Source organism: Penaeus vannamei, chromosome 23 (genome assembly GCF_042767895.1).
Source record: "Penaeus vannamei isolate JL-2024 chromosome 23, ASM4276789v1, whole genome shotgun sequence".
Classification (NCBI taxonomy): domain Eukaryota; kingdom Metazoa; phylum Arthropoda; class Malacostraca; order Decapoda; family Penaeidae; genus Penaeus; species Penaeus vannamei.
This window is the reverse complement of record NC_091571.1, coordinates 31916904-31931903: the sequence shown is the minus strand read 5'-3', so window position 1 is coordinate 31931903 and position 15000 is coordinate 31916904. Positions and strand designations below refer to the sequence as shown.

The 15000-nt window shown below is 37.9% G+C and overlaps 1 protein-coding gene and 1 long non-coding RNA gene across 6 annotated transcripts in view; both read right to left on the bottom strand.

Annotated features, from left to right (window-relative positions):
• LOC113809324 (band 7 protein AGAP004871) overlaps window positions 1–15000 on the bottom strand; it is a 1059488-nt gene that overhangs the window by 889188 nt on the left and 155300 nt on the right. The gene's annotated exons all lie outside the window — the stretch shown is intronic.
• LOC138866074 (uncharacterized) overlaps window positions 1–15000 on the bottom strand; it is a 255985-nt gene that overhangs the window by 180554 nt on the left and 60431 nt on the right. For both annotated transcript variants that reach the window (XR_011399521.1, XR_011399520.1), the window contains exon 2: window positions 1–724. This exon is cut by the window's left edge and continues 116 nt beyond it. This is a non-coding gene — a long non-coding RNA (uncharacterized lncRNA). The remainder of the gene's footprint in view (window positions 725–15000) is intronic.

Below are 15000 nucleotides of genomic sequence, written 5' to 3'. Positions count from 1 at the left end.
GGAGACAGGACTCGAAAGAAATGTTGGGCTTGCGCCTCGGGGTCCCTGCTAGGGGATCCTCGTCGGTGTGGTGGGGGCTGAGATCCACCTTTATAGGCGGAGCTGCCGTTCCGCTTCCCTGGGCGTCTGGTCCGGGCTACGAGTCACGCCGCTGTCTCCCTGTGACGGTGGCATACGTGACGGATTTCGCCCTTGCTCTTCCCGAACTCGATTCACATTCACTTCGGGCCGAGTTCTTCCCTGTTAGTCACTGTAGTCTTAGCTCGGGACGGGTACTGTTCCACATGTAGTATCGAGTTTCTAGAATGAGCTTCACGCAACTTTCCAGGCGCTGTTCCACTACTTTTTGCTTGAGTTGAGCCCAACCGGCAAATGTCTCCAAACCCTTAAGCAGAACGTTAAATACTTGATGACTGCAGCAGGATCACTGGGTGTGGGCTTCCCTCCTTCAGGTGTCTTTGTTTACAAGTTTATTTTTCCCGCACCACCGTTCCTTTTGGCTTTTCATTGATTTTGTTTTTCGAAAAGTTTCAAATTCTGAAAGGTATTGATATTTGTTTCGGTTATCTAATGCTAAGTTCGTTCGGTAAATAATATCATGAAATTTTACATTGAAGGAAATGAGGTATTCGTAGTAACACAACCACTGGGATATTTGGACAACGATCTTTGATTTGCAACTATGGTTACTTCAAAATAGTTTAGAAAATTTCTAGTCCGTAATCTGAAAATAAGAACAGTAAAAGACTGCCTTCAGTAAGATATTACACGTATACGGTTAGAAGTAAGATATGTCTCGAACAAATACACTATGTCACGTGCATCATCCTCTAAGCCAGCATCAGCGTCTGTAAATAACAACACACTAACAGTACATGAGTTCACTAATCCTCCAATAAAATAAAGCAACACATCAAAACACATCGCATTAGATACAAAAGATTCTCCATGATAACCCACCCGCCCTCTACCACAAATACTGTTTTCGAACTCCACACACTGTCCCTCCCTATCGACCACACCTCGCCATCTAGGCTACTGTTACCCAACGGAGCCTAATGCCATCTGTCGCCCTAATACCCAGCTATCTCGAGGAGGCACTAATGTGAATGTGATGGTAGCCACGCGACGCATACAAATCCTCTCTGTACAAGCGGATGCGAAGGGTTGTTTACACTAACGATCGCGTTACCTGTTACTATACTGCTGTGTCTCCTCCCTTACTCCGCTTCGTCTTGATGCCTGTCTTAATGCCTTTAGTTTTGTGGAAAGATGCTCTTTTCTTATATCATGAGACAGTTGGGTGTAAAGAAGAAATTTGTCTTTCTTAACTGCTCTTATGAAACTCTTTACATTCTAAATGCGCTCTAGTCATAATCCTTAAACTATCTTAAAGTAAGGTTATTAAACGTTTCTTTTCGAGTTGATTTAATGAATAAGCAATTTTCAAAAGCGAGAGAGGGAAAAGGAGACGAGGAGAAGTGAAGGAGAAAGAGACAACAGGAGAGGAAAATAAGGCACAGAAAGCTCGAACAAATGAAAGAAAACTCTAAGAAAAGAGTGAAAGAAAAGCAAAGTGACGAAAATAATGCAATGATCAATTCCCATCGACAAATCGTTTTCACAGAAAAAGGTTTCCTATAAAGAAAAAGTTTATGAGACGCGCATGTATTTGTTAAAGCCAATCGTGCACATTTGTCAGATTTCACATTCAGGTGGGCATAAAACCTTTCACCAGCGGCATAACAATTCTCGTGTTTACCGTGATATAAATCCAAACTCTTAGTATTGGCTACTAACAATATTTTGTTAGATGAATTTTTTCTGTCCTTATTTTGCTTCTTTTCACATATTTCTGTATTGATTATCAGCGTATTTCTGTATGGATTATTATTAAAGAAAATGAGAGAATTAAATAAAAGAAAGTCATCTATTTTCCAAACTATAACCCGTTCTTATCTTTACAGCTTGTTAAAAATAAGGATCTGCGAACTGACAAAGAAAAGATAAGGAAAAAATAATATAATCAGCGCCATGATGAAGACAATATGATATTCTTAAATGACACAGAAAAAATAGCACGATATTTCGGCGAAAAAAAAATCCATTACAATGATATGAACTCTTCTTCAAGAATAGCCTACTAAATCTCTTTCACTATCTCTTGCAGTTTAGGCTTGGGGAGTCTTGGCTTGCTTGCAAGAACAACATATCACTAATGTTTAAGTTCAGGACCGTTTGCTGTAGCTGGGAGACCGAACAGCATAGGGATATGTGCAGCGTTTTACATTTTATAACCATTTACCATGGGGGTAAATAAATGAATAAAAGAACGGCAAACAAATAAAAATATCTGAATAAACACACACATACATATACATACATACATACAAATATATATATATATATATATATATATATATATATATATATATATATATATATATATATATATATATATATATATATATATACACACACACACAAATATATATACACAAATATATATATACAAATACACACACACACACATACATAAATACAAATATATGTACACAAATACAAATACACACATACACCGTCTGTCCTTTATAACAATCAATACAAATCATATTAGCTATATAACTTGTTTGATCCTTGACTTACAAGAAACAAAATATCTACAACATGATTAAGTAAACTCGGAAAGAAAATTCCCCCGGATTCTGGAACAAGTTTGGAACTTGTATAATCACATGTTTCCTAAGGATATCTCATATGTGTTCCCGGCTCCTTCTCAGTCAAGAGGCGTGGGTGGGGCAGACTTAGGTCTTCTTTCTATAAATATTAATTCAATTTTCCTGTGATGCCTATCCAATGCGACTTTCCTATAAAAGTCTACGGTGAATTTTGGCCGTACCGAAATACTGATGCTTCCCTTGGCCGCATTTTTTCTTGCAGTGGTCGAGGAATAGAAAGTATTCGATAACGAGGTCGGAAAGGAGAAACAGAACTTCAGAAAATGAAAGAGAGGGAGAAGAGGAGAAAAAGAGTGAGAGAGAGAGAGGGAGGAAGGGAGAGAGACGCATAGAAAATGATACACTGTGGACGTGACTTAAAGCTGCTCCAGGAAACAGAAAATGGGGCCTCGGGTGGGTGGACCGTGTCCGTCAGAGGGTCGCCTTACTACTCTGTGCCTCCGTTAAGGTTTACTCTATTAAGAGTCAGTGCAAAGTCCATGTAAAGTCTACGGTGATTCCTACCCACATTTAAATATCCATTACAGTACGAGCTTAGAATATTTTGATGTGTGTAATGTCGTACAACCTTTCAGACTAACTGGTATCTATTCCAGCGCATTCAAATGCATTATATCCTCAGTTTTCTAAGCATCAATACACAATGAAAACAATATATAGCATAGTGAATATAGACAAGCTTCTGTATCTACAAATCCCCCTAAAACATAATGGAAACCGTGTCTAAATATTCTATCCGGTGTGAAAATTAAAATGCAAATCTCCGACCCAATCCTGCCTGCATGCGAAGCGGAGGGGCATAACGGAAGGGTCGAAGGGGACGCTGATTCATCTCCTATAACTCTGGTAAGCCGACATGCATTAACATTAGACTCCATGTTAAAAGCCGTTAGCGAAAGTGTAAATAACGATTCCCTAAGAAGCGATAAGTTATGAAGCTATCTCGTCTCGCGCGCGCTTCAAAGGACGGAAATTATGAAGGAATGCGGATTTTTAAAGAATAAGGAGAAAGAGGGGGGGAAAGGAAACCGCAGAGGGGAATACAAGAAGATATTTTTAAAGGAAAAAATGACGCACGTAAATGAGCTAGGCCAGACGTCTTTCATTGCAACCTCTCTGCGGAGTGACTCATCAGTTTTGGTAACAAGGGGAAAAATTGGCGACACACATGATTAAACTTTTAAATTCGGCTCCAATCAGCTAAATCTAACAAGTTTCGAAACTCGGGTTGAAGGCCCTAGAATTGTCAAGTTTTCAATATTTCGCTCAGCCATGTGAAACGCAGCCGAGTGAGTTTGTGCCTAATGTGATATTAAGAGTGCCTTAGCAACTCTAAGTTTTAATGAAGCTGAAACGGAGTCCATTCTAGATTCTAGAACTTATGCCAATAGCAGAGCGTTCTTGTTTTTTGTTGTTTTCCTATTAGTACCCTGTGAGGATGCCATAGATTGTACTGTGAACCTGCTTACATTCTTTCATGGAATAGCTGTTATTTCCCCCTTTTCTGTTGCTCTTTTACGTTCGGTTTCAGATACACACTTTCTGTGTACTACGTTCATCACGACACCTTTATTCAGAGCATTCTTTTCTATTATTTGTTAAGGCATGTCGTTGCTTTACATTTTTATTCCTTATTCCCCGAAATTGCCTCTCCCCCTGCCTCTTCTCTTTCAAGTCTAATTACCATATCATCACATCCAGTTCATATGCAAACCATCCCTTTTCCACCCTCATCAGGACTCATTTATTCTCGTTTTATTTATATTTTTCGGTTCCTCCCTTCCAACTAAAGACCCCTCCCTCCCCCTCTCATGCAAGCACCCCCCGCCCCTCCCACCTCCAACCATCCTTCACGAGTCCGCCGTCTCTGCACGTCACGTATTGCTGATAGGACTCAAGTACCTTCAGGAACACGGAGGAGACTGCATGAATGGACTCGCCCACTCCATGTTGGGTTACAAATGAAGTGGTTGAGGAACGGATTTTAGGAGCATTTCTTTCGCTCCGGGATCTCTTTTTTTTTCTTTCTTTCTTTCTTCTTGTTGTCGTTGTCTTCCCCCTCTCACTCTTTCTCTCTTTTTTCTCCCTCTCTCCCTCTTTTTCCCTCTCAATGGTGAACGAGCTTTCACGGTCGCATGGACACCATCGCTTCACTTATTTCGATCCCTGACAACGCAGACGCGGTCAACAATCATCTATAATCGCCAGACTTTTATCAATCTTACTTATTTCTTCTTCCATTTGTGTGTCTGGCAATGGAGAAAAGTTCTTGAAAGGAAAAGCTGCCCCAAAAAAGTTTAATGGTGTAATAACAACAAAAATTTCTACAGTGCTCCATTACGATATATGATTTTTATATTCCTCCGGGCTTTAATGGGAGTTGGAAAACTTGCACAGTATATCATCTCAGCCACAGACTGTTGCTGGACGAAAACGATGTTGCTTGCGAACCCAAGTACAGTTACAAAACAAAAGTGTATTCGCAAAGAAAGTAATATGAGAAAGGAATAAGCAGATAGAATAAAGTAGTAATCATAGACAAATTAATAAACGAACTAAACAATAATGAAGGAAAGAAAAATAAAAAAAATACATTAAACAAATTTCTGATTCTATTTCACTCGAAGCACCAATATCAAGCAACAGATAAAAAATAAACGAAAATTACTAATACTATAATATTAGTAATAATAACAAAAATAAGAGTAATGATAGTAAGGATAATATTGATAATGAAATGAGTATTATAAGAATGAAAATAATGACAATAACAGTATCAATAAAAGGTACTAATAATATCATACGATGCTATTGCTGCTGCTGCTGCTAATGATGATGATATCATATGATGTTATTGATAATAATAATGATGATAAAAATAAAAATAATAATAATAATAATGATAATATCAATAACATCAATAATGATAGTAATAACAATAACATTAATTGTGACAACAATGTCAATAATAATAAAATAATGATAATAATAATAATAATAATAATAATAACAATAATAATAATAATAACAATTCTAATAATAAATTTCAAACAACAATAATCACCATCAAAGCCATCAGCAGCAGCATAATAATAATAATTATTATTATTATCATTATCCTCATTATTACTACTATAAATCGGGCCATCACACTTCTTCCTCCCTTTCAGTCTCCACTTTCTATTCTTTTCTCTGCCACCGTGTCCATCTCCTTTGGGAAAGTATTTTTTGTCGGGGAGGAGCAGCCGAGGGTGTCTCCTATGATAAGCTTAATCAATGTCTTGGGCCGGCCTGTCGCAACCATGTTTATTTAGTGTAATGCGCTCCAACATTTCTTTGTTTGACGTTATCGCGTGAGTGGGAGGAAAAAAAAAAAAAAAAAAAACATTCAACATGGGTAATGAGGTACGTTGTTTTTGTTTATTTTCCTGGATTAAGAGGAGGGAAGCCGATTTTGTTTTTTTTTTGTAACATTGTAGAGGGAAATGAAAGCGACATCAACTAAGCTGGGTTTTTTTCTGTTCTAAGGATATATTATTAATAAATTAGTTATAAAACAATCATGATTATTATCACTGCCATTATAATTTGTTCTACGGATATATCATTAATAAATTACTTTTAATTACTTTTAATCTATGGTATCGTAGTTTTAAATATTACAATAGTATTAATATTACATTAGTAATGACAACGCTTATTCAATACATTTTACAGAATAGTAAAAGACTTACGTACGTTTTTTTTTTTTTTTATCTTTCGTGTCTCTTTCACTTGCTTGCTTGAGGTTAAGCCTCGTGATGCAAAGTCACCGGCGGAAATTGTCTTCGCCAAACTTTACACCAGCTCATTCTCACTCTCTTACGAGTTGTGAGCCTTGAATCTAAATTTCGCCTCATAAAAGCTCTTGTCTTTATCCCCACCCCCACCCCCACCCCCGCCACCCCGCCACCCGCGCCAGGCCCTCTCGAGCTATGACATTGTATGTATTGTAAACGTAATAGCAATTTAAACTTTGCCCGTTTTCAATGCCTAGTATTAAAAGACCAGCGCGCGGTCTGGATGCTATCCGAAATCCCTCTATAATGACGAGCTTTTCTGACAAGATTTGTATTTTTCTCGATCTAATTTATGTAAATGAGACTTACTACCATTTTCGTGGTAGTGGGGTCTGTGTCCTATTTTAAACAATGTCTAAACAAGAAAACAGGTACATGATTATCTATTACTCGATTATAATTTCTGTGTATAATTTATATATGTAATAAATATATATATATATGTGTGTGTGTGTGTGTGTGTGTGTGTGTGTGTGTGTGTGTGTGTGTGTGTGTGTGTGTGTGTGTGTGTGTGTGTGTGTGTGTGTGTCTGTGTAATGTCAAAAGATCGAAGGCGCTATCTATTTATTCGTTTTTCTTCTAATAATTGCCCTTGAATAAATGTGTGAATTTACGGCACAAACTGTAAGATGTGAGTTGATTTAATACTCTGCCGAGAAACGTAACTCCAGCTCCCCTACATCTATTATAATTCAAGTACCGCAAATTGTAAGAAAATACTACTTATGTAAGTACTTGGATAGACTACATGAATGAATGAACTTATTTGTTTTCATAGAAATACGAGTCTACCATCAACCCGATTCACATCCACATTGTTTATGCATACATACATGTTTTTATTCTTGGCCATGGCTGAATAACAACAGTTGCCAGACATTTTTGCGCATTAGAAAGAAATGCCTTGAGAATCACCCTCTGAAAACCAGCCAGCGACGAACCAGGGCCAGAGGGAGGGTTCAGGTGTTATGGGGGGAAGGGGGGATGAGTGGGGGTGAAATCTTGGGGAGGGAGGGGGTGAAATATTGGGGAGGACTGCGGGATGGAGGGGGGGGAATGTGATCTTGCGTGGTGGTTGGGCGACACAACAATGGGCGGGATGGGCGGGTGATCAGAGCTAGGGCGAGGGGCACGGGAGAAGAGGGGGGGAAGGCAGGACAGACGAAACTTGGGGCGAGTGAAAGACTTCGGTCGGAATATGAAACTCCGGATTGACGGCCAAGCGAGGAACGGATTGCAACAATAATTCATCTCGCAGTGTGAAGCTCTTTGGAAATGCTTTCATCCTCCCGTAATCGTATACTGAATGTGTGCAGCGTGTATGTTTGTTCATGAAACACAGGTTAAGACACGATGTATTCATAAATGCAGTATACAAGGATATTTGCGACGAACTCACACATCACTGCAAAGGCAAAACAAATACGCAAAATAGGAACCAAATGTGAATTAGTGAATACGCTCGTTGCATAAATCATGATTTTTTTCTCGCCTTCGCACACAAGACTCAACCAGCAACAAAATGGAATTCCTAACAATAATAAACAGCGGGGGGAAATAGTGCACCAAAGCGGAGGCATTAAAAAACGAGAGCTTTTTACTAAACATTTTTGTTTTCATCAGAGCGATCCAAAACACTTCGAGTTCGTTAACTACTTAAACTGATATCGGGAAAACTCAAAACTACTGCCGAAATTAGAGACAAAGGGACATTTTTTTCGAAGCAGGTCCTACCCGCACAAATACCAGATGCTGTCAACTTTTTGAAGGGCAATAAAAAAAGTATCTAATCCAAGCGAATACGAGCGTAAAAGAGGCCGAGAGTGTAGCGGGGAACGGAGTGCCTCATACAACGACCGCCATGTATGAAGAAGATTCCAGAAGCAATAATTCCGATGGCAATCCTACACAACAAAAACAATTCTCGTATGCTAAAGCCCCTTAGGAATATTAATTAAAAAAGTAATTTCTTCACTTCACCCCCATGCAACAAATATTAAAAAAGGAAACAATATTCCATTGCCCCCCTACCCCCACCCTCACCCCCCACATCCTTCTGCTTCCCACCTCCCAGTTTCATTCTATCCCCTCTCCCTCCACCCCCACCCCCCCCCCCCCCCGCCCCCGTCAGTCCTCTGTCGTCAAGACCTCCTTTCTTTGCCACAGAAGTTTGAAAAATAGCGTAAAACACCGAAGCACGGATGAACGGCGTTCAAACTTCTTCAAACTTGAAATTACTAATGATATGCCTACTCGACCGAGTTATTGCCAAAATGTAGTCAGGAGCGTTGAATGACTTTGCAAAGACGAACGTGGCTTTCAAAGTTTGACTGTCTGTCTTCATGTGTAACTATGTATGTATGTGGGTATGTCGATATATATATATATATATATATATATATATATATATATATATATATATATATATATATATATATATATATTTGTGTGTGTGTGTGTGTGTGTGTGTGTGTGTGTGTGTGTGTGTGTGTGTGTGTGTGTGTGTGTGTGTGTGTGTGTGTGTGTGTGTGTGTGTGTGTGTGTGTGTTATGATAAATCATTCTAATAATAATAATAATGATAAAGATAACAACAATTATGATAATGATAATATAAATGATAATATTAAAAATAGTAATGATAATAAAGATACTATAATAAAAACAACAATAATAATAATATAAAAATACAGCATGCTAGCAATGATAATAACAATCATGATGATGAGGATAATAATACTAATAATACTACTAATAACAATTATGACGATAATGATAATAATGATCATAATAGTAATAATGATTATAATAATAATAATAATAATAATAATAATAATAATAATAATAATAATGATAATAATAATAATAAAAATAATAACAATAATAATAATAATAATAATAATAATAATAATAATAATAATAATAATAATGATGATGATGAAAATAATAATAATAATAATAATAAATAATAATAATAATAAATAATAATAACAACAACAACAACAACAACAACAGCAACAACAACAACAACAACAACAACAACAACAACAACAATAATAATAATAATAATAATAAATAATTAATAACAATAATACTAATAATTAAATAAATAAATATTAACAGCAACAATAATAATAACTACAACAAAAGTATTAACAACATCGAAAAGCACCGTCTCCCAACTTCCAAGGAAACCCACAAGGCGTATAAGAAGGAGCCAATGACATCATCGACTTCGGCACATGATTGTCACGGATTGTTAAACAGAGGATGCTCTTGACATAAAGCTCGCGAGAATAACGTTGATAAAGGAGGCAGAGGAGACGGATGAATGACAGGCTGTCGAGTGAGAGGACTAGCGTGACCCTTGACGGAAAGAGAAGGATGGTGATGGAAAAAATGAATAAATAAAATAAGGAGTATGTGATATGAGAGAGGGTTGGGAAAGGGGGAAGCGGGAAGGAGGGAGGGAGAGGAGGAAGAGGGAGGGAAAGGGGGAAGCGGGAAGGAGGGAGGGAAAGGGGAAAGGGGAAAGGAGGGAGGAAGAGGGAGATATGTTATCAAATATTAATTAATCACACACTTGTTCGTGTGCGTTTGGATCCTACTGCGAATCTCTAAGAATACTATTCAAACTGTATTATTTTCATTATTGTCATCATCATTATTGTTACTGTCGTTGTTATTCATTTTTATCAGGGTTATCATTATCATTATTATCGGTTTCATTACCATTATTATTATCTTCACTCTTCTTCGAAATAGGAACACTGAAGTATCTAAGCACTTTCTAAAAAAAAATAAAAAATAAATATTTACACGACAATCCGGAGGTGGACGAAAGGTAGGAGGGGAAAGGGGAGAGATGGATGGGGAGGCTTAAAGAGAAGAGAGGAAAAGGAAGCAAAGGGGAATTAAAGAAGAAAAATATGGGAGGGGAAAAGAAGGGATAGGGAGAGAAAAGGGGGATGGGACAGGGAGGAAAGGATGAGGGAGCGAAGGAGGTAATGAGGTTTAAGGAGAAAAAAGGGAGTGAGTGGAAGGAAGGAGACGTAAGTCTTTCAAGTGGGAGGGGAGGGAGTGACTTTAAGGACTGGGAGTGAGAGCGGGAATGGAAGAGAGAGAGGGGGAGGCGAAAAATAGAAGGGGATAATAATAATAATAATAATAAAGATAATGATACCACTAGTAGTACTCTTACTACTAATAATAATCATGATTATGATAATGATGATATCATAAACAATAATAATGATAATGCTGATGCTACTGATGATGATAACTACTATTATCATTATTATTATCACTTATTATAATTATCATTATAACTCTTACAGAAATAAGGTTAAAAATCACTATCATTACTATCCTTTTGATAACAACAACGACAATAATACCAATACTCACAACATAAGATATAAATAACAAAAACAACGATGATAAAAAACTTGTAATGATAACGATAACGAGAACAAAACAACAACACGAACGAGGAACGAAAAGCGACTGTTCACAGCGCATGAATAATCGACGCCCGACGGACGATGCGACAGTGATACATCTCAAGGAAGATGTTGATCGGCAGCCCTGAGCAACGATGCCAGGGTGTTGACATCGAGTGGGTGTCTTTGTGGATTAATGGGACGGAGAGAGAGTGGCGAAAGTAGGTGTTTACCATGTCGCGGATGTTGCTTGAGAAATTAATTGATTAAGGGTTGAGAAATTAAATAATGTTGCTTGAGAAATTAATTCATTAAGGGTTGAGAAATTAAATAATTAAGGTTGAGAAATTAAATAATTAAAGTTGAGAAATGAAATAATATTGCTTGAGAAATAAAATAATTAAGGTTGAGAAATTAAATAATGTTGCTTGAGAAATTAAATAATTACGGTTTAGAAATTAAATAATGTTACTTAAGAAATTAAATAATTACGGTTTAGAAATTAAATAATGTTGCTTGAGAAATTAATTAATTAAAGTTGAGAAATTAAATAATTTTATTTGAGATATTAAATAATGTTACTTGAGAAATTAAATAATTACGGTTTAGAAATTAAATAATGTTGCTTGAGAAATGCAATAATTAAGGTTGAGAAATTAAACAATATAGCTTGAGAAATAAAATAATTAAGCTTGAGAAATTAAATAATGTTGCTTCAGAAATTAAATCATTGTTTGCTTGGTTCGGATGAGATGCCTTTTATTTGATCTAATTGAAGAGGAAGGTCGGAGTAAGAAGCGAGAGAGGAAATTAGGTATGGGAGAGGATAATTGGGGTGAAGCAGAATAAACACGGGATTGGAAAAAACCGGGAGGGGTTTGGGAGTGGAAAAAGGGTTCCAGGTAAAAGAGAAAAGAGGGGAGAAAAATAAGAAGGGCAAGGGTTAGCGAAAGGGCGTTAGAAAGGAGGAAGAGAGCGGAGGAAAGAGGGAGAGGAAGAGAGTGAGAGAGAAAGGAGAGTGTAGAGGAAGAGAGAAAAGAGAGTAATAGGAGAGAGAGAAACATAGAAATATGGAAAGAGAAAGAGAGAGAAACAGAGAAATATGGAAAGAGAAAGAGAGAGAAACAGAGAAATATGGGAAGAGAAAGAGAGAGAAACAGAGAAATATGGAAAGAGAGAGAGAGAGAGAAACAGGGAAATATGGAGAGAAAGAGAGAGAAACAGAGAAATATGGAAAGAGAGATAGATAAAGCAACAAAGAGACAAACGCACCCTTCCTACCATTTAAGATAATAACAAACAAAAATAACAAATGCCACGCGAATACGAAACTATAAACAAATACAGAGAAAAGACAAGAATGAAGAGAGAAAGGGATGAGAAAAGAGTAAGAACGGGTCCTAAAGAATGACTGAAGAGACCGTGCTGATAGAGGGAGGGTTGAAGGGGAGTTATCTCTGAGGGGAGAGGGACCGGCAAAATACGTAGAAGGGGGGGGGGGATGTACAAGGCGAGAAAAGAGGGGGATGGTAGTAAAGAAAGGAGACAAAGGAGGGGACATGCAGGTGAAGGAGAGGAGAAGAGGAGGGGGTGAAGTGGAACCGCAGGGCGTACCGGGAATAATAGAGAGAGGGAAAAATCGACGTAAGGTGATAGGCTTGAGAAAATGGGTGTCCGGCCGGGTGCAGAATACGTGTTGTGCTTCGAAAGTCTCCTGCGTTAGGAAGGTCAAAACAATGAATGATTCTAACACGAGAAGAATATTTGCACTCTGCTTAAAAAAACTGGCTTTACTTGTGATGCAATTCATCTATCCACGTGTCATCTATAATCAATGATGATAACTCGGTACTTAAACACGAGCGGACACTTAATATGACGTCATGCAAACTAAATTCTTGAATCAATGTTTTACAAAGTTATAAAGTTTAGAAATATTTGGAATTATGAGAAGGGATATCCCCACCATCTTGAAGAAACGTATTTCCAAGGGTCACCGACCAAAGGAGGACAACGTGTATGGTCAGTGACGCTGACAGAGGAGCTTGGAGATAAAAGGAGTAAAAGACAGAAAGGCGAAGGAGGAGGAAGACCAAGGGGAGAAAGAGGAAGTGGAGATAGAGAAGGAAAAGCACGAGAGAAAGGGGACGGGAAGGAATTGGAGGAGGAGGAGGATGAAGCTGGGGCAGGATGAAGAGGAAAAGGAAGCAAAGGAAGAGGAGAAGGAGGAAGGACACCGTCGAAGAGCCAAGAGAGCGTCTTTGAGGGTAACCCGCTGGAGTGAGAAGACGATGAAAGCTGAGGCTGCAAGAAGTGACGGGACGAGATAAGAAATGGACGAGGTGATGAGTCGGAAAAGAAACGTTTGATAGTCGATGGTCCATCAAATACGAAGGGAGGAGGGGGTGGGGGAGGGGGAAGGAGGCAGATACCGTCAGAGTAGGAGAGGTGAAGGATCGAGGGCTCAAAGATAAGAGATAACATTGTACTTCTGTTAGTATATCGACCATCGAAATCGAAACGAAAACAATGAAAAAAAACTGGTATAGATAAAACCAAAATACAATAGTCGAAAAGAATACAATATGTTTTAGAATAAAACAAGAAACACAAAACGCAGATGTTCCAATGAGAACTTACGACAAGATATTAAAAACTGACAGATTTATAAATGATGCATGAAGTGGGGTTGACAAAGAGACTGATGACAACGTTAGGTAATCAGCGACTAATGACTTGAAAAAAATATATTAATCAATGAAGAGACGACAGAGGATGATGAAAGAGTTAACGAGAGTCAGCGATAACCTGGGAGATAGAGAAAGGAGATAGGGAGGGGAAATAAAAGGAGAGAGAAGGGGACGAGAAAGGGGGGAGCATGAAGGTTGAGAGAGTGAATGAGGTAGAGGGAGGAAGAGAGGGTGAGGGAGGGGCAAGGGAGAGATGGATGGATTAGGGGGGAGGGAGGGAGGGATAGAGGGAGAGAGGGATGGAGGGATAGAGGGATAGAGGGAGAGAGAGAGAGAGAGAGAGAGAGAGAGAGAGAGAGAGAGAGAGAGAGAGAGAGAGAGAGAGAGAGAGAGAGAGAGAGAGAAAGAAAGATAAAGACAGAGAGAGAGAGATGACAGACATAAAAGAAACAAATATAGAAAGAAATAACACATGTTAGAGCACAGAAAAGGGAGGTGACAAATCAGTGAAAACCAAAAGCGGAGAGTAAATCAAATACAAAATAAAAATATACAAAGAGAAAGAAAATAAAAATATAAATGGAAAATATAAAAGCACAGAGGAAAGAGATTCAGGTCGAGAAGAGATGAATGACCGCCAACCTCATAGACAAAAATGAAAAATATTTTAAAAAGCTGAAAGGGGAATCAAGAAAACATGAAACTGTAATCGAAAAAATATGAAAATATGAAAAAATCGTATAAAACATTAAACTGTAATCGAGAAAATATGTAAAAAATCGTATAAAAATTAAAATCTTATCGAGAAAATATGAAAAAAGGTATTATGAAAAAAAACTAATCGATAAAAAAACCTGAAAAGTATAAAAAAATAAAGAGAAAAAAAAATATATATAAAAAGTAACGAGAATAAAATCTTCCAGATCACGTTATAGAGAGAAAAAATATATATGCAAAATGGGTACAGGCCGGCAAAATAGTGATCCCAAAAAGAGTTTCCACGACGAAGAGGAATGAGAAAAGGGGAAGGGAGGACAATTAAGGGAAAAGGGGAGGAGAGGAGAATTAAGGGAAAAGGGGATGGGAAGGGAGGAGAATTAAGGGAAAAAGGGGAGGGGAGGAAAATTAAGGGAAAAGGGGAGGGGAGGAAAATTAAGGGAAAAAGGGGAGGGGAGGGGAGGAGAATTAAGGAAAAAGGGGAGGGGAGGGGATGAAAATTAAGGGAAAAGGGGAGGGGAGGAAAATTAAGGGAAAAAGGGGAGGGGAGGGGAGGAGAATTAAGGAAAAAGGGG